This window comes from Alexandromys fortis, unplaced genomic scaffold, assembly GCF_014885135.2.
Source record: "Alexandromys fortis isolate MF-2015 unplaced genomic scaffold, M_Fortis_MF-2015_v1.1 scaffold_1, whole genome shotgun sequence".
NCBI classification, from domain to species: Eukaryota; Metazoa; Chordata; class Mammalia; order Rodentia; family Cricetidae; genus Alexandromys; species Alexandromys fortis.
The window spans coordinates 23,314,280-23,332,625 of NW_026067927.1; the positions used below are offsets into that span (position 1 = coordinate 23,314,280).

The 18,346-nt window shown below is 52.6% G+C and overlaps 1 protein-coding gene across 1 annotated transcript in view; it reads left to right on the forward strand.

Moving 5' to 3' along the window:
• The window catches only part of Cmip (c-Maf inducing protein), a 191,282-nt gene that overhangs the window by 96,992 nt on the left and 75,944 nt on the right, over positions 1-18,346 (forward strand). The window lies entirely within an intron of this gene.

Here is an 18,346-nt window from a genome sequence, read left to right on the forward strand (position 1 = left end):
AGTGGTGTGGCTTCCTGGGAAAGCACGAACATCCCAGTGAGAGGACCCAGTTCATCCCAGTTAGGGCACAGGCCACGGACTAAAGAAAAAATTCTTCACGTGCCTAGCTTAGTGAAGCAATGGGTTTCCTGGGGTCACCTAGAAAAGTATGGGTGAGGGGGAGGGGGAGGGAAAGAGGAGGCGGCGGTGGGGAAGAGACAGAAATCCTTAATAAATAAATAAATAAATGAAAAAAAAAGTGTGGGTGACTGAAAGGCAGTTCTATCACGGAAAAGTCCACCCGGCATGTATGATGGATGATTTGTGACCGCTGTGTCCCTGAAGCTCCCTACAGAACTTGGAGGCAGCTTGGCTGGTCAGGTAGTCTGCTCTTCCCTGGAATTATTACTTGCAAACCTCATGGCTTTCAGGAACTTCCTGAGCCTTGTAAGTTTGGATACTTCCTGGGCCTGTGAACTAACTGTTCTCCTCCCTTTAGGAGAGAGATGAGGTGTTCAGGCAGGTCAATAGCAACACAGCCACCCTATGGTCCATTTGCCTCACATAAACTCACCTCACACACCGGGGTATCCCATGTGTGCGTGTGTCCTCTTCAGAGATCTGGACAGCTGTGTCTTGGCATCCTGGACTGTCAAGCCAGGAGCCTCTGCATACATGTTAAGGAAACCCCAGGCTCTTATTCTAGCATGTGGACCTGTTTGTAACTAACCCTTTAGGGTTGCTGGGTCCTGGTCCAGCTCCCTCCATCTCTACCTGCTGCCCTGGCTTTTAGTCTTCCCCTGGGCCCCTGTACAGTTGGCCACACACATTCTTTACTCCTCCCCTAGCTGCTTCTCAGTCATTTTGAGGTTCATCCTACCTAGCCTTGGGCAGGTTCCCTTTCTCTTTCTGGATTCTCTGACACACCATTTCCACGACTCCGGGGACCTAAGTGCGTCTTTCCACACAGGTAGAGGCTGTCTCCTTGGATCTCCAGAGCTGGGGTTGCTGGCAGCTACCACCTTGGGCTCTGTCCCTAGGTCTCGCCTGGAGTAATGAGATCTCCATGTTGTGTACGGATGGAGTCTGCCTTGATAAAAGCTCCTTTTCCCAGAGAGTCTCCCTGGGTTGATCAGATGCGATACTTAGGGTCTCACAAAAACTCCGTTTGCTGGCTTCTAGCATCTGACAGAGCAAAGTGGGTGGGAGCCGGTGGTCTTTGAACAAGACTGCACATCCTCTCTTCCTTGTCTGCAATATTCCTGGGGCAGTGGGACTTCTCTCACATGCTAGAGTTGAGACTGGATGCCCCCTGGCTCAGGGTGCCCCACCTGCCTGGGCCATGTGGAATTTGCCCCCTTGTTATCTTCCTCCATTTCCTAGAGCTACTTGCCTCGCAAAGCAGGATTCCGGAGTCAGTAGAGGCCAAGGTCCCTGGCCGTGATTGTGATATGCACAGCGGCTCTCACAGAAGGGAGCAGCTCTTATAAAAAGTGAGCACCCGGCCCAACCCACTGCGCCTGCGACTTCCCTGTGTTAGCGCAGAGTCCCCGCATGGGGAAAGCCCTCTGTCCCCTACATATTGACATGTTGGTCCCTCTCCCTCATGTCCAGATTTCTCCGAGTGCCAGATGGGAGGGGCATATAAATGCAAAACATAAAATCAGATGGCCCCTGGCCCTGGTAGTCAGACTGTAATGGTGAAGTGGAAAACACGTTTAAAAGATAATTAAATCGGAACTCCCTGGTTTTGAAATGAAGTCACAAGGTCAGAAGGGTCTTCTCTGAGATAGGGTCTCCTGCAGCCCAGGCTGGCCTTCAGACTGTTCTGTAGCCTTGAACTACTGATCTTCCTGCCTGCACCTCTGAGAGTGCCAGGATGACAGGTGTACTCCAATCCTCCAGAGACTGAGAGGAACTTGACCTTCATTTGGGTCAGATTGAGGGCATCTGAACTCCAGATTTCTTCCTTGGAAAGAGGGCGTGGCCTGTAGTTTTGAAAGGCGTGCAAAGCTGCCTGTTAATTTTCCTGGTGATGGCTTTGGGGATTGACTGGGGAAGGGGTGGGGCAGGTACTAGGCAGGTGTGGCAGTGCCCACCCACCATGGCATAGGCACAGATCGAGAAAAGCAGACCCACAGCCTGCACCAATGGAAGGCCATGTTTCTTTTGGGGGAGGCCCTATGGGGAGGAGAAGTTGGAAATGCACCTTAATTTAGAACCACACTGATTGAACTCTAAATTCCAGTACATTTCGGGCAAGCTGCTCACTGGGTCCTCAAGCCAGCCCACCGTCTTCTTCAGAAGCTCCTTTCTGCCCGCTCTCCACGCAGGGGGTAACCTAGCCCTCCTGCTGGGAACAGAGTGAATGCACCCCCTCAGAGATGGCTCTGACGGGGAGGGAAGGGTAGGTGGTGCAGCTAGGCAGCTGTTACATGACTCTGAGCGCTCAGACCAGAGTTCAGTCCCCTGTCCCTATGGCAAGTGACAGTGACTCCAGCTTTCCCAACCCCACCCTCGTGCTTTGTAAGATAGGTGACACCGCCAGTTTGTTCCTGGTGGCTTTGACAGTGAAGGGTGTTGATGTCTGTCAAGCATTTCATGACAACTGGGCTTCAGGTTGAACACCGTCTCAGGCAGCGGGGCCCCTGATGTTGGTGCTATGCTTCCTCCTGTTCCCTCGCTATTCCCTGTCAACTACTTAGGGTACAGTATAGGAACCCCAAACCCTGGGCTTGGCCTGAGACAATGGCCCAGCTGCAGAGGATGGTTAAGATCAGTTGAACTAAGGAATTCAGTTCCCAGGTCACAGTGGCCACATTCTAAGTGCTCAGGAGAGGACGGGGAATAGGATGACTAGTGAGTGTTCTCCTGGCATGCTGAGTGCCTGGGCTCCATCCCGGGACTGCATAAACGGGGTGTGGAGGTGGACACCTGCAATCCTAGCCCTTGAGAGGTGGGGGCAGGAGGATCAGGCACGAGGATTCATGCCCATCCTCAACTACATGAGTTATGGGTAACAGTATGTCTTAAGTTACAGTGGGTATTCTAGAAAGTCTTGGGCAATGCTGGTCTGTAGGATCCACACTGCTGGTGCACCAGCCCGACCTTTATTATCTTGGGATGGCTGCGTATTCTCCTTTGTCATCAGGTCTGCTGGTGACTGTGTGGCCCCCTCGTCCAGGCTACCAGACTGTCCTGGGACCGCCCTCACCTGGCACCAACAGGCTTCACAGCCCCAGGAGTCCCGCTAGCTGGCAGGAGGATGTGGCATGGATTCCAGGCCTGGCACCTGGCACGTCACTCAGCGGGACTGGCAAAGCCTGAGATTGTTCCGGGGCCCTGCCCTGACAGCTCAGGATGTCGGCTAGTACACCAGAGAAAGGCAGTGGCTTAGCGGGAGCTAGGTAGCTGGCAAAGGCTTTACTGGGCAGCTGGAAAACTCTAGTGGTGCATCAAGAGAAAGAGGGAGGAGAGATGGTGGAGATTCTCTAAGAACATGGCACTGACGTTGACTGAGGCCCCTCCGGCTGCTTGCTGGCTGCACGCACCCACCTCTCATATGCCTGACTATAGGAGCATAATGACTCTAAGCCAAGTCCTGTCCCTGCCCTTCAGGACTCACAGATGGATGCACAAAGGGACCATGGTCTAACTGGTAACACTGAGTGCTAGGACCAGCCACACTGCTCCACAAGAGAGGGACCATGTCATCCCTTTGGGACCTATACACTGGTGCCCGTGAATTGCTCTCTGGGGACATTTGCAGGGCATCATCGTACAGTGGGGTCCTGCTCCTTCCTGTTTCCCATAGTCCTTTGAGAAGGGTACTGATTGTTCCTTTTGATAGAGGAAATCGATGGTAGGAATGCCTCCTGGTTCTGGAGTGTTCTCAGAGTTACCTGATTGAGAGCGAAGATTAACTGAGCCCTTACTTTGAGTTAGACACATCCCTGACTCCCCCGCTGAGCCTTCCCTACCGTGACTATTCCTGTTCTTTAGGAGAGGGAAACTGAGGCAAGCCATCAAGCTGGTACCACCTAGCAGCAGTCTAGGAAGCTGAAGGCTTTCTTGGGAGCTCCGCCAGGCCCAGAGCCTTATGAGTAGGTGGGATTGAGAGACTTACATCAAACCCTATGTTGCCATTCCTGATCACTGTGCAGGTACAGTTTGCAACACAAGGGTTAGTAGCATCTTGAGGGAAAGAGATATTTCCTAGTGGAGCCTCTGGGTCTCTCGAGCGGTGACGTCAGCCCTGGAGGGATGGTCCCCCAAGACTGACTTCATCAGAGCCACAGTAAACAAGTGAGGCCCTTGGGGCTGCAGCCAGGGTCAGCTGCTCATCGTGCCCCACTGACTTGCACACCGACACACTGCCCTGTGGACGTACGTACTGTCTGACGCACTGACAGATGACAAGCCCCTCTGTCCTGTCATGTGCTGTGCAGGAAAGGGTCTGGGGTCAAGTTGTGTGATTGGTCCCGTCCATAGTGTGGCCTTCAGGTCTGGTGGGAGGGGAGGTGCCCGCCCACAGTTGTTCCTTCACGCACACTCAGCTTGATGGCACAGGCTGGTCAGCTGCTAAGATGGCAAAGGACGCATTCCCCACCAAGCCAGTTCCCCAGGGTGCTGAGCTGAGGGCCGGCACTTAGCATCCCGTCTAAGCTGTAGCATTGTCGTATGTGCCGGTATTTGCCGTCAGCCCGCGATTGCTGGGAAGATGCCTATTCTCAAGGGAAGTTCAGCTGCGTCTTCAGACTGATAAAATGCACTGCTGTGTACTGGACATTGAATCTCAAGACAGTGAGTTGCTCAAGGGCACACAGCTGCTGAGAGGCTAAGCCAGGATTTGAACGTGACCGTGCGTGCCCCGTTGTCAGAGCCTGGCGTCTTTTTACGTTTTTTTTGTGTTGTGTGCGGTCCCCCCCCCATTTTATTTAGTTTATTTGTGTGACATCAGAAGACAGTTTTCTTTCCCCGCCATGCGGATCCCAGGAGTTAAACACTTGGGTCATCAGGCTTGGTGGCAGGAGCCTTTTGCCCGCAGGGCCATCTTACTGCGCTGGAACCACCGGCTCCTGCCTGGCTCCTGAGGAGAGTAGGAGGGGCCTGGGTGGACGGTTATAGGTGTTGCTCACCCTGAGCTCAGTACAGTGGGTTCTGACTCCTTCTCTGTGGACCACTTCCCTTCCCCATCCCTAAAATGAGAGTTCAGATGAGACCTGAAGCATGCCTGTGATCCTGGCACCCAGGAGACGGAGACAGGAGGATCGGTTACCTTCAAGTTTGGGGCCATCCTTGACTGCGTAAGACCTTGTGTCCAAAGGCAGACTATTCAGATTTCCACAGCAGGGAACAAGGGAGGCACTGCTGCCTCCCACAGGAAGGTCTCTGAGGGGTGGGTCTCATCTGCCCACAGCTGTGCAGATAAAGAGTTGTCAGTGGTAAGTGACTTTTAGGGACTCTGAATCCATATCTATCCCTTTGACATCTGTGGTAGACCCTGATGGGGAAACTGAGGCACTGAAGGATGGAACCACCTCACATCCAGAGTTGAGGCTAGAACCTGGGAAATCTGGTCCCGGAGCCCTTCCCCTCCTGCTTTTGTTTTCCTCCGCGGGTGCCTTCCATGTTAGTGTCCCAGCCCCAGCCCCGACTCCATCTCCTCATTGTAATTCCTCCTGGGATGTTTGCTTGTAGGTGGCCAGGCCCTCCCAACAGAGGCCAGGCTTGACCAGTTGAGCGAAGGCCATGCTGTAAAGGCCTCTAAGTCAGTCGGGCTGGAGGGGTGGGTACCCAGAAACCTCCTCTGCATTCAAGGCCTGCTGTAAAAGCATCTGTTACCTGCTTTGTGTCAGCTACGGGGACTTAGAGACACCAGCACCATGGGGCCTTGTTTATAAGCAGTAATACCAGCTCACTCCAAGGCCACTCTCCAGCAAGCATGCTACTCCTAAACATGGCCCAGAGGTGCAGAAAGCAGTGTCCCCAGTGGGCCCACGGGGGGTGGTCATAGTCTAGAAGCCACTTTTCCAATGCTGAGCACTGCCCAGAATGGTTTGAGTGCCAGAGACAGTGGAGTTAGGACAGGTGTGAGACTCCAGTGCTGTCCTCAGGACACTGGAGTGCCTCACAGTTGGAAAGTGACAGACTGAAAGCCCAGAGCGTGCTGCCGGTGGCGCTGCATTGCTGGGGACAGCCTCTCTCCACTGCTTGGGAGCTCCTGACGGTGGCAGTGTGCAGCAAGCGATGCTCCAGTGAGAGCTAGAAAAGAACCAAGACTCTTCTTCCTGCGTCTCCTGAGTGCTCACCAGGAAAATGTGTCTGGTTCGGAGCTGATCTGAAAATCTCTTATGAGCCTTACCCCTGGGTGGAGTGGGGTGGTAAGTGCTGGCTGCCGTAGCCTCCCGCAACCTTGGCTATCTGATCAGGCATTTGATCAGCGGCTTCCTTTATCTTCACGTTAATGGTGGCAGTGCTGGGAAGACCTCAGGCCTGTGTGACTGCTCCCTGATCCCTCAGGCTGGGCCCTGAACCTTTCAGCTATGGACCCTATGGAATGAAGCAAGTCATTTGGATTGATGAGCCGCCGGTCTATTCTTACGGCTCCCTCGCACCTGTCCTGGGCTGCATCTGAGTTCTCAGTTAGCTTCCAGTTTTGCTTTTTAGTTTGAAGCCACGGACGGGGTGAAGGGCAGGCTGGGAGATGGCTCCATTGGTAGAGTTTAGTGTGCAAGCATGGAGATCTGGGTTTCATCGCAGCCAAGAAGCCCTAATCCTGGCAACCAGCAGGGCCATGACAGTGGGGTGGCGTATTCAAGTGGTGAGATTTGGGGTTCAGCTCATGTGTTGGAGGTCAAGAGCTCTGTGTTGTGTGTGGATGTGTCTCCAGTGCCTGGACCACACCAGCTGACCCCCACAGGAAGTACTCATAAATCTCTGGCGATCTAGCTATCTGCACATGAAACAAAGGAAGCAAACTCCAGGTCAGTGGGTGACTGTCGTCAAGCCAAGAGTGGAGCAGCCCTCGCAAACCCTTCACCTATCGGACTCTGGCTCGAGTAGCCTTGGAGGTCCCCGTGGACATCACGAGGCATGGGTAGTGAAAACGGTCACTGTGGACCGATGACACAGGCCTCCCGGAGCCCACATCTTAAAAACCAATCCTCCATCACTCCCCACCCCAGCCACCTGTCGGCTAATGACCCGCTGGAAGTAGTCTCTGAAAACGCCTTGAGGTCTTGGTTCTCTCCTTCTGTCACTCAAGAGAGACTGGCAGCCGTATGCAGGACCTGCTAGGTTTGTGATCTGTCTGTTGCTGTCATCCGTGATCTTCAAAGTTCTAGTCCCGAAAAGGTGCTTTCATAAGGACGGATAAAGGATGCTAGGATGTGGAGGCCACAGGAGAGGTGGCTGGATTCGAATTCCTGGTGTCCTGGAATTCTCTGTGTTCACTTTGGCCTGTTGGACTGCATTGTTCACCCTTTGCAGACTGTGCAGGGCAGGTCACGTCAGATAGCTGCTTGGGTGTTGCCTTCTGATGTCTTCCATTAGACTGAATAACACCAGTTACCTAGTCTGGACCCCAGACAACTGGGCTGGGTGGGGAAGGGTGTTGTACATGAGAAGGGAACTGTGTGACTTCACACGTGGGCTGTGTTCATGCCCTGCACGCGGCTGTGGTTCTGATTGGTCCCTCATGTCCTTTCAGCCCCTGGGTAGTTTTGGCGTGGCTTCTACCTGTGCGTGTGCTAGGCTGAGTTCCCACAGATAGAATGCATGCAGGTAGGTGGATGGGGTGATGAGTCTTGGTCACAGAGATACACATGGGAGTCTCCCTTTCAGTGCCTGGCCCTGGGACCCCTGAGCCGCCAGCCTTCAAAGCCCCCTCTCTTTCGAGTTATGACAATTACTAGGTTGTAGAGACCCCTTGATGTGGACACCACTCTTATCCCCATTTCCCCAGTGACAAAACTCAAAGTTTAGAAGTCAGGGAGAGCTGTCAAGTGTCTAAGTAGTGTGCACCGACATTCTAGAATTTTCCTCCAGCCCACCTGGTTTTGTAACATATGCCCCAGCATGTATGCCATGGGCCTTCTTGGAGATAATCCCAGGGTCTGTGCAGGAGCGCCTAACTGTGTGTACACGGGCTCGGTTCCCTTAGCACCCATTGTCACCCATTCTGGAGGCCTGGCTGGAAGCCTGCAGCTCGAGGAAAGACCCGCCAGGGACTTCCCATGCATGAAACACACACGGGCTCCTGAGTCCAGCTAGGCTTTGCCAAGAACCGAAGAGAAACATTGAGTTTATTTGTCTAAGAGTCTGCCCTGCTGGCCTCAGCTTCCGGAGAACCCGGCTTTGTAGAGCGAAGGTCCTGGGAGACAGAAGGCTGCCGGGGTCAGACAGAGGGAGGCCCATGGGACATGAGAAGGGACTGGTGGCGCTTGTGGGCTGTGAGAGCTAACACCCCCCCCCCCCCCAAGGCTGATGTCCAGGTGGCAGAAAAGGACATGGCCGTATTGTTTTGTTCTTCTAAGCTCAGTAGCCTTGGCTGACCTTGAACTTCTGATCTTACTGCCTCTACCTCCTGAGAACTGGGGTTACAGCCGAGCTCTGTATACCATGCACGGTTTATGTGGTTCTCAGGATGGAACCCAGGGCTCTGTGTATGCCAGTTGAGCATTCTGCCAGCTGAGTCTTAGCTGCAGACCTGTTTCTTGTTGTTTTAGCCAGCAAAAGCCCACTTCTGGATGTCTCTACTGTGGAGCGGACATGGGGGTTTGCAAGTGCCTTTCTGAGGCCAAAGGCTTCCCTTTAAAATCTTTCCATCTCTGTAACCTCAACACCCCAGAGGTGGAGGCAGGAGGATCAGAAGTTGGTCAGGGTCTTCCTTGCTGACATAGTGAGTTCAAGACTAGGCGGGGCTACCTGAGCCTCTGTCTTAACTAAACAAATCCAGTGTAAGCTCTTGCTGTAGGTGGTGTGTGAGGTTCCTCTTTTCTAACCCATGGGGGTCGTATTGTGCTGGGCTGATGCCTGGATGGGCCTGCATCAGGGTTACTTAGCCAGGCTCTATTGTTATCATGAAACACCGTGACCCAGAAGCAGCTGGGAGCAGGGGGGGTGGGTTCTGCTTGCTAGCTTGCTCCCCGTAGTTTGCTCAGCCTGCTTTCTTAGGGAACCCAGGACCACCTGCCTAGGAATGGCACCACCTACGGAATGCTAGTCCCTCCCCCATCAATCACTAATCAAGAAAATGCCTCCACAGACTTGTCTATAGGCTAATCTGATGGCGGCAATTCCTTAATTGAAGTCACCTCATCCCCCCAGATGATTCTAACTTACAGGAAATTAATCAGTACACCATGTTCCTGGTCTCTTCCAACCCTCCTGGTGGAGCCCCTGGCTCCCTCCTTTCCTAGTAACTCGATTTCCTTCTTTAACCTGCCTGCCCTGTTCCTGCCTCCACCTTTTGTCCACCTTACGCATTTTCTTGTTCATATCTGTCCGTTACTGAGTGTCCCACACGCTTTGAATAGTTACCTCCCTGTCGCCACCATTCTCCGGGGAATTCCACGGGAGCAAAGCTGTGAACTATCGCACACACAATAGGTTGACGTGGATGAACTCCCACTGTGTGCCAGGCGTGGGTTTGGCCCTCGGTCCTCTTGCGCCTCACGGCGGCCATTCTCCCCATCCTCTCGTGCCATTCCCGGTCCCCAGATGGTCTAGCCCAGGCCCCAGCCAGGGAGAGGCAGAGCTAAGGTGACATAATTGGACTTTTGCCTTGCAACTGTGTGTCTCTTACCGTTACAGTTCGAGCAGATGCAGAACCGGTCAGAAAGGGCTGCTGCTGTTCGGAATGTTGGCTTGTGTCGCAGCAGACTTGCACTGGGTGAGGGCAAGCTGTAGACACTGAGGGATAACAGAGGGTGCAGGGCAAAACCCTTGTCTGCTCGGTTCCCAGGTTGAACCGAACGGCTGCAGGACTGCTGAATGGTAGTCCCAGATCTACTACTCTTGGGGGAACCCTGGCACCCCCACACCTCCCAGAGCCTCAGCCTAGACTGGAATGTCGTTCATGTTCTCCTCATTCCCCCCACCTCCCATTTTCTATTGGCTGTCTTTCTGGAAGGTTCTGTCCCACCTACCTCTTCTGTGACAGAGGACCTATGGACAGGCTACAGATCACACTTGCTAAGGAGAGTGATGATGGTGGGCTAGCCTCTCATAGCTCTCATGTCTCTGTCACCCCAGCGTCTCTCCTTGCCCAAGTGGGTGAGGATAGCTCTGTGAGGAAACATCCCATCTCCTGGAGGTCAGTGGGTCTGGGGAACTTTCCCCTAAACTGGTCCTCTGGGAAATTTTTGCAGAATTTACATGGTGCTTCCATTGAATTTAGGGTTATGGCCAAGGGTGGGGCTTAGACCTTAGAAGGGACCTTGTTGGCTGGAGATAGGGCTGTGTGCCTTAGCTTATCTCAGCTAGACCTGGGCTGATGGATGTACAGGGAACAGCTTCGTGATTATGAACCCACAGAAACTCTTGTTCATGTCAGCATTCTTTTGCTGGGGACAGTGTTGTGAGGAAGGCTGCTTGTTCGTTTCCTGGCTGCCCAGACTCCGGAAATAATCACACAGAAACTATATTATTGAAAACACTGCTTGGCCCATTAGCTCTAGCTTCTTATTGGCTAACTCTTACATCTTAATTTAACCCATTTTTAGTAATGTGTGTGTTGCCACGTGGCTGTGGCTTACCCAGGTGTAGTTTCCCGTGTCTGTTTCCAGCGGGGCTACACGACTTCTCTTTGACTCCACCCTTCTTTCTCTCAGCATTCAGATTAGTTTTCCCCACCAGCTAAGTTCTGCCTTGCTGTAGGCTCAAACCAGCTTTCTTTATTCGTTAAAGGTAATCACAGCATATACAGAGGAATTCCACATCAGGACAGTCAGCTTATAAGAGAAAGGGCTCATGTTTTGGGAGACTTTAGTTTATGGTTACGTATCCATGTTGTTTTGGGCCTGCAACGAGGTAGAATTGTGCGCGAGTTTCTGTCAGCAGAGCAAATCTGCTCACTTCACGGTGGCCAGGAAATAGGGGGAAGGGGAATGAGGGCATACCCCCAGTGACCGCTACCTCCCCCCCCCCATAGGCTCTGCTGCCCGTGTGTAATAGTAGTGCATAGGGCCTAACAGGGGCCTGCTATGGAGAAAGGGTTCAAGGTCAAGATCATCCCCACGTTCCTGAGCCTCCAGAGCAGGCTCCATTTTACCATACCGTTGATGGCCGAATTTCACCATCATCTAGTATATGTTTCTGAATCTCGTGTTCCGCAGACTCACCAGCTCACTTCAGTATCTTTGCATCTGGGGCATTAATGGATGCTGAGTGGACAACCTGGTGTTGGTGTGGGACTTGGCTGCCCTCGGGCCTGCCACTCTAGGCTCTCAGCCCTGGAGCAGAAGGGCCTCTCCTCCTGGCCTGTGTCTTGAGTGTGGAGAAGAACGGCCACCTTTCTGCCACATGAGCAGGTGCTCAAGGTCTCTGATCGTTACTGCCTCCTCTGAGGCTCTAGGACAGCTTGCAGAGCAATGTCCACCTGTCAGTGATCCCAGAAGAGCCCCTCCCCCATATAAAGGGCATACTTCAGGTGTGGAGATAGTTAAGTCCCCTTGTTACCTAGTCCTGTCCCCCAAACTTTAAAATCTCTGGCTACCCGAGGCTCATTTTACCAGGAAAGGACAGCCCAATCGTTTTATAGTCTTCCCTGAAATTCCCCTATAACTTAGGTGCTTTACCACCAGGGTTTTTATATTCCTGGGTATTTACCCAACAGAGTGCTAATGCCATCTATGGAACCTGTGCAGGAATGCTGACAGGCCCCCCTCCCCAAGCCACGGCTATAGACACATCCGTGAACAGACCATATACATATAGCATAGCATGGGGACATTGCTCAGCCTCAATGGAACATGGCGAACTATGCTCAAGGCTAGCAGCAGATGTGCCCCTAAGATCCTGCAAGGACCCACATGGTCATTGTGAATGCATGCTACTGTGGGGCCCTACTTTCAGGAAAAGCCAACAAGGTGCTGTGCTAGCCTACAGTGATTAGATGCCAGACTTGCTGACACCCCTGGACAGTTGGTTCAGGGCCTCTGGGATGATGAGGCCGCTCTTAAGCTGGTCTCGGCTGTGGCTGCCACGAGAGTGTGTATGTGCAAGACGAGTCCAGTGTGTATAAGATAGGCTCACCTGCTGTTCCTACTGTATGCCCTGGGCTCCAAATCTTCCTCCAAGATTTGGTCCAAGAGGTCCCTGGGGAAGGAGTCTCTCTCCAGGGTCTCTTGGACCTGTAGGCAGCCCACATCCTACCTGCCTAGCTGTTAGGGTTTTTAGACATATCTGTGGACCGTCGGGAAAACTGGTGCTGACTTGGGGACGCCTTTGAGTCATTCATCAACCGTTCTGGTGGCAAAGGCACATGGTGGGAGAGGTGCCAAGTGCCAGGCCTGGGGACCAGATTCCCACCCTTCCCATGCCTGCAGAGAAGATGGGGCTTAGAAGGTTCTGGATGTGGAAATAGCTGGCCTTGGCTCTGTTGCTAAACTTCTTGAGGCATTTGGCCATAAAAGGGGGCAGCTGCCGCGGCTGCCTTCTTGATTAATGAACCCCCTGTATGCCTCCTAATTGTCCCCATGGAGCCCTGGGATGGCCTTGCCCTCTGGCCCCAGCTGTAGGAGATTTTTTTTTTAAGGGACTGGGACCCAACTCTAACGTAGCCACTGTTATAGGTGTGCAGGGACCCCACACTCTTTCCAGCAGGGGGGAGGCCAGACCTCTGAATCTACTGGCCTTAACCTCATTCTGCTTGCTGCACAATTGAGGTTGTCGGTACTGCCCACGACGGACGGAATCGTCCAGGTCTCTATATTGGTGGTTGCAAAATCGGATCATGGTGGCATGCAGGAAGCCTGTGACCTGTCATCGCCTCTCTCTTACTCAATTTCCTCAGGGTGACTACAGCTCTCTTGCCATAACATCGCGGTGAGGTTGAGTGAGACAGGAGTGGTCACGTGGGCACCTATGCTGAGAGGTGGGGCTTTGGGCACAGTGCTTAAGAGAGTGGAATAGGCCTGGTGGAGACTGTGTTTGTGAGGCAGGTGTCTCCCTGTCACCCCATTGGAAAGATAATTGGACAGAGGTGTTTCACAATCATGGAAAGATAGGAGGTTCAAGTGGCTATCAGTAGGTAGATCATGTAGGCTCCACATAGTGAGGTAGTTCAGCCACAAACAGGGATAAGGTGGGTCCTCAGCTGTATACCAGTGTACAGTATCCCGAGTAGGCAGATTCATACCGGCAGAACGTGATGTGTGGTAATGGGGGCCGGGGCAGCAAGTGGCAGGCAGCATTAATGGTTGTGAGGGTCCCTACAAGGTGTTGGCTTCTTGACATCATGGGTGCCCCTGCGTCCCAGAGGGCTCATGGTTAACTGAACACTGTGTGCTTCCCCCCAGTTTTGGTGGAGACTGAGGCTCGGTCTTCTATACTTAGCCAGTTGACAAAGCCATCATTGAGGACACAGATGCAATACTGTCCTTGATCTTATCAGTGTTGCCTGGCCACCTGGGCTGGAAGGGGCTCCCTGTCATGCCATGTGACATTGCTTCTGGGGACCAGGGCAAAGCTTCTTGCTGCCGGTATGATGGCGCCATTGGACCCTGCTCCACATCTTGGCCTCCTCTGAGTGATGACTCAGATAGCTTCCCCTCAGCCACCTGCCAGAGTGACAACCAGTCCTCCGCTCACAACCCAGACCAGGATGAGACTTCTCCAGCATTTAGCGGCTCCAGTCTGGAGTGGCTGAATAGAGGGAGTTTCCAGATAGGATTTTCCTTTTGGGGTGCGGGAGCCCTCACCCCATTAGGATTTATGTCTTGAGTCAGCCTGGAGCCTCGTCCTGGGGGCTGGAAACTCATGAGTCATGCTCTCTTAATCACCATGGAAACCAGCAATAGGCTGGGGTTGGCAGAACTGATCTCTGAAAGGCAGGATGGTGAAGGCTGTTAGGTGGTCACCCCATTTCTGAGCACCCCACTGGGTGAGAAGTCTGAGGAAACAGCTGATGTAAATATTAGCTCTGAAGGTATGGGGAGTGGACAGGGAACCCCGGTGAGGCGAATCCAGCTAACTTGGGAGGTTTTTGAGCCAGGCTTATCCCAGAATCCTACAGGGCAGTTTTCTTCATTGTCTGGGAAGCAAGGGCCCTCTCAAACTAGCCATATTTGTCCCATAGCGGAGGAACACAGCTACAACTCAGAGACTTGTCTCCACCTCCCATGAGAGGGCAGTGTCCCCAATGCCCAACTCACAGTGTCCTGGAAGGCTACACCCCAAGAACCAGCACCCTGGGTGATGGATGTCCGTGCCCTCAGCACCCAGCACGTGATGACCCAGCATGGTGTTCAGTTCAGAAACTCTAGTGCCAAACCCACCTGGTTAGAATGTGGTCGAGAGTAGCAGCAAGACAGCCAACAGTCAAGGTCATGGGTCCCTCATCCCTGGCCAGGGCTCCCAAGACTCCTTAATATCTCTCTAATGAGAGTAATTTGGCAACAGTGGAAAACATGCACTCACCCTTTGTCCCAGTAATTCCATTTCTGGGAATCCGGCCTAAAGAAATAATCCTAAATATAGGCTAGAAAAACAGGCTTCGCAAGGATGTTCACTTCAGAGTTGTTTATTGCTCATGCAAAACAGAACGGCGGCGGTTCTGTCCATGGCAGAAAGGGCGGGAGCAGAGAGAAACTCGGAGCAGATGCCCATAGGTACAGCACAAGTTGAAATCTTTGTTTGGGACTCAGCGAAAAGTTGTTTGGGGCCGGCAAAATGACTCAGTGGGCAAAGGTGGCGAGCGTGACGTAAAGGCGGCAAGTTTGATGACCTGAGGTTGATCCCTGGGTGGAAGGAGAGAAATGACTCCCACAAGTTGTCCTCTGATTGCCACATATAAACTGTGGTGTCTCTGTGTGTGTACATTTGTGCACAGTAGATAAACAAAGAGTAATACAAATTATGTTTACGAATAATCGGGAGAAGCTGCAGATAAGTGGGTAAGAGCCCTTGTTTCTCGAGCACGAGGACCTGAGCTTGGAATCCCAGTGTCATGGTAAAGGCAAGCATGGCAATACACACCTGTGACTCCAGTGTCTCAGTAGTGACGGGGGGATCCCCATAGGAGCCAAATGAGTCTAGGCCAAAGCAGGCCAGCTCCAGGTTGAGTGAGGGGACCCCCCCCCAACACCCGTTTCAAGGCGGTAGCTTTATTGCGGGGCACCTGGTGTCTTCTGGCCTCTGTATACGTACACATAGCACACACCACACATACATAGATACAGAATTATATACAGAATTAAAGTGGAAGAAATATACTGAAATATTAGTAAATGTGTGTGTGTGTGTGTGTGTGTGAGAGAGAGAGAGAGAGAGAGAGAGAGAGAGAGAGAGATTGAGAATTGAACCTAGTGCCTCACACATGCTAGTCAAGCGTTCTTCCACTGAACTGCATATCATGGGCCGTCTTTATTTTCTGACTGTCCGGTCTGCCTAGGCTAGCCCTGAGCTCTCTCTGTAGTCCTAGCCACCCTTGAATTTTGTGATCTTTTTGCCTTTGTCTCCAGACTCAGCTGGTTTTATGGGCTTGTGCCTTCAGGCTCCGTTCCTGAGTGCTCTTGATTTAATTTTATCCAGATGCTTAGATTCCGTCCCTCACCTTCCCACGCTGCATTTGTTAGTCAAGTGTGAGTTGTCACTTCCAAAGAGTGACATCTACCCATTAGCGCACAGATCCTGAGTGCTGGTGGATGAAACCAGCAGGAGGAACAGTCTCTTGGGGTGAGCTGGTTTCAGTCACTCCAGCAAGTGTACCCTGCCTCCCATCAGCCCTGCCCACCCCTGCAGCCTGGAGGTTCCCATCTGCTTCCGTATAGTCCCAGGATGTGATAGCCACCCATCTGATTCCATCCCTGGAGTTCTGGGGATTCTAGGGTACCCTGCGACAGGAACGTTGCCCTGTGGGCTTGACTCTGGAAAACCTGTGATCTCTTAGCTGTGCCTAGGGCTGCCTTTCCCCGTTTCCCTTGGAAGACTCAGCTGTCCTTCTTTCTGGTTCACCTCCTGCGTGCTGTTGACTCTGGCCACTGTGTCACCATTGCTGTGGGTAACATTGTCTCAGCGGTGTGGCACATCTCCCGCGTGTCCTGTTTGCACTGCAAACCTCAGATTTCCTGCCTCAGTGAGGACCCCCTGGGCAGAGGCTGCCGTCAGTGTAGCTTGACATACAGTGAGCACAGAGAATCCCTGGATGTAGAGGAAAGTAGAGATGAGAACAGTGTCCCTTGTGCCACCTCTGCCTCTCCTTAGTGAGCCACACCCATGGACAGGAGTGGCCCTGACTTGAGGACCCAGTACTTCTGTGTTTCTTACTGTTGAGGTCCAGGACCTGTTCAGTCATCTTAGGTTCCGCCCAGTGACCCTTTTGTGTTCCCAGATTCCGTGACAGTGTCTCTCATCCTGCCTTCTGGCCGGGACACTTGCTTAGGTATCCCTTGTCTTCCTTCAGCGAGTGCCGGGCACCCAAGTTTACTAGATAGCCCAGACTAGCCTCACGTTCTGTCTTCCTGCTGCCACCTTTTGAATGTTGGGGTGACAGGTGAGCCCCAGCATGTCTGGCTTAGGCAGGCATCTTGAGGAACGGTCTTCAGTTGGATTTGGGGATTTAGGGAAGGGTATGCCAGAGGTAAAGTATAGCCATCTTATTGATCTCTCCAGTAGGTTCCAGACATTGAGCTAAGTAAGTCCTTGTCAAATTAGGTCCCCTGAAGTAGTCTCTGCCATCCTGTTTATTAAATTACCATCAGAGGAGCCAGGTTCAGAGAGGTGCAGTAACTGTCTTAATGACACACTGTAAGGAACTCAAAAAAACGTAGGGCTTAATGGCTCTGAAGACGGCTTGGGGCCAAGCGCTGAGGCAGTCCGTGGAAGAGCGATCAATCTGTTTTTTTTTTTTTTTTTTCTTCAAAACAACGGGTGCTTATTTATACCCAGCCTTTTCCCAGAAAACTTTGCTCACAGCTTCTGCTCCAAGCTGCTTTTGGACAGCCTGGTCAGGTTGCCGAGTGGAAGTGGCCCTGCTGCAACCTCCAGGTACGGAGGTGGTCTGCACAGGGGGAACACCGGCTGTGTCCGTCTGGAGGCGCTAGGGCCATAGCTCGGCCAGAGGTCTCCACGGAGGCTTTTGGAGAGCAAAGCCTGTAGGCTTTTACTGCTGCTGTGAGTCTGGGTGGTCCAGGTCCTTTGTGATCCTGCCATGCCCTTTGACACAGTGGTAGATCTCCCGTGGTGAACCCAGGGACTCTACGTCTTTGTGGCCAACACTGCAGCCCTGCTCCTCTGGCTTCTGTGGATACCGAGGGCGGTTGGGCTCACTAGCCTTTTGGAAGGGGAAGGGCTGGACGGCTGCCAGTGTTTCCTAAAGAGGGCCTTTAACTTAATAATGAAGGCCCACCTTCCCAGGTGTGTTGTGGGCTGGCACCTCATTTGTTAAAATGACAGCCATCCTGAGAATTAGGCACGCTGAACAGGATGGCAAAGGCTCATGTCCCTGTTGTACATAACAGCCGGCTGAGAGATGGGACTGTCATCAGTAAACACAGTAAATATTTGAAATTAAACGTCTCCCCCAGCGAGGGGCAGGGCTGAGCTGTGTTATTGAAACACTGGGCCATGTCACTGGGCTAGTGCCAAGGGGGACAGGAAGTGATTCTGATGTACAGGGCAGGAAAGGGTACTTACTCCACACACTGGCAAGACGTACCGTGGTCTGCAAGCCTTGCGGAAGGGCAGTGCACTGGCCTGAAAGGCTTGGGGCAAGCTACCTCCCACCTCTGTATTCCTGTTGGCTTTAGGGATACTGTCAGATTTTCCTGCAGCACCTTCCCCTTGGGGATGTGGTCCCAAGACCCCAGATGGACCTATAAGCTCCTCTAGAAGTGGACCGTTGCCACCTGAGCCGTGCCTAGCCCTCTACCTCAGCCCTCTTGCTTTTCCTGTTCCTGGGCCTTTGTGTTGGCCTCGAGTTTATGCAGTGGCCTCTCCTCTCTGCCCCTATCACTAAGCCCCACTTTGGTTCCCCCATTCAACTCTCCCTAGTCCCAGGTTACTCTTGGATGTCTTTTATTTGTTGTCTGTCCACCCCACTGAACTCCAGGCTTGTGCTACCTACCTATCACGACCCTCAGAATGTACTAGAAGCTCGGTGGATATCTGTTGACCAACCTAAGCTGGTCAGCTATTTCAAAAC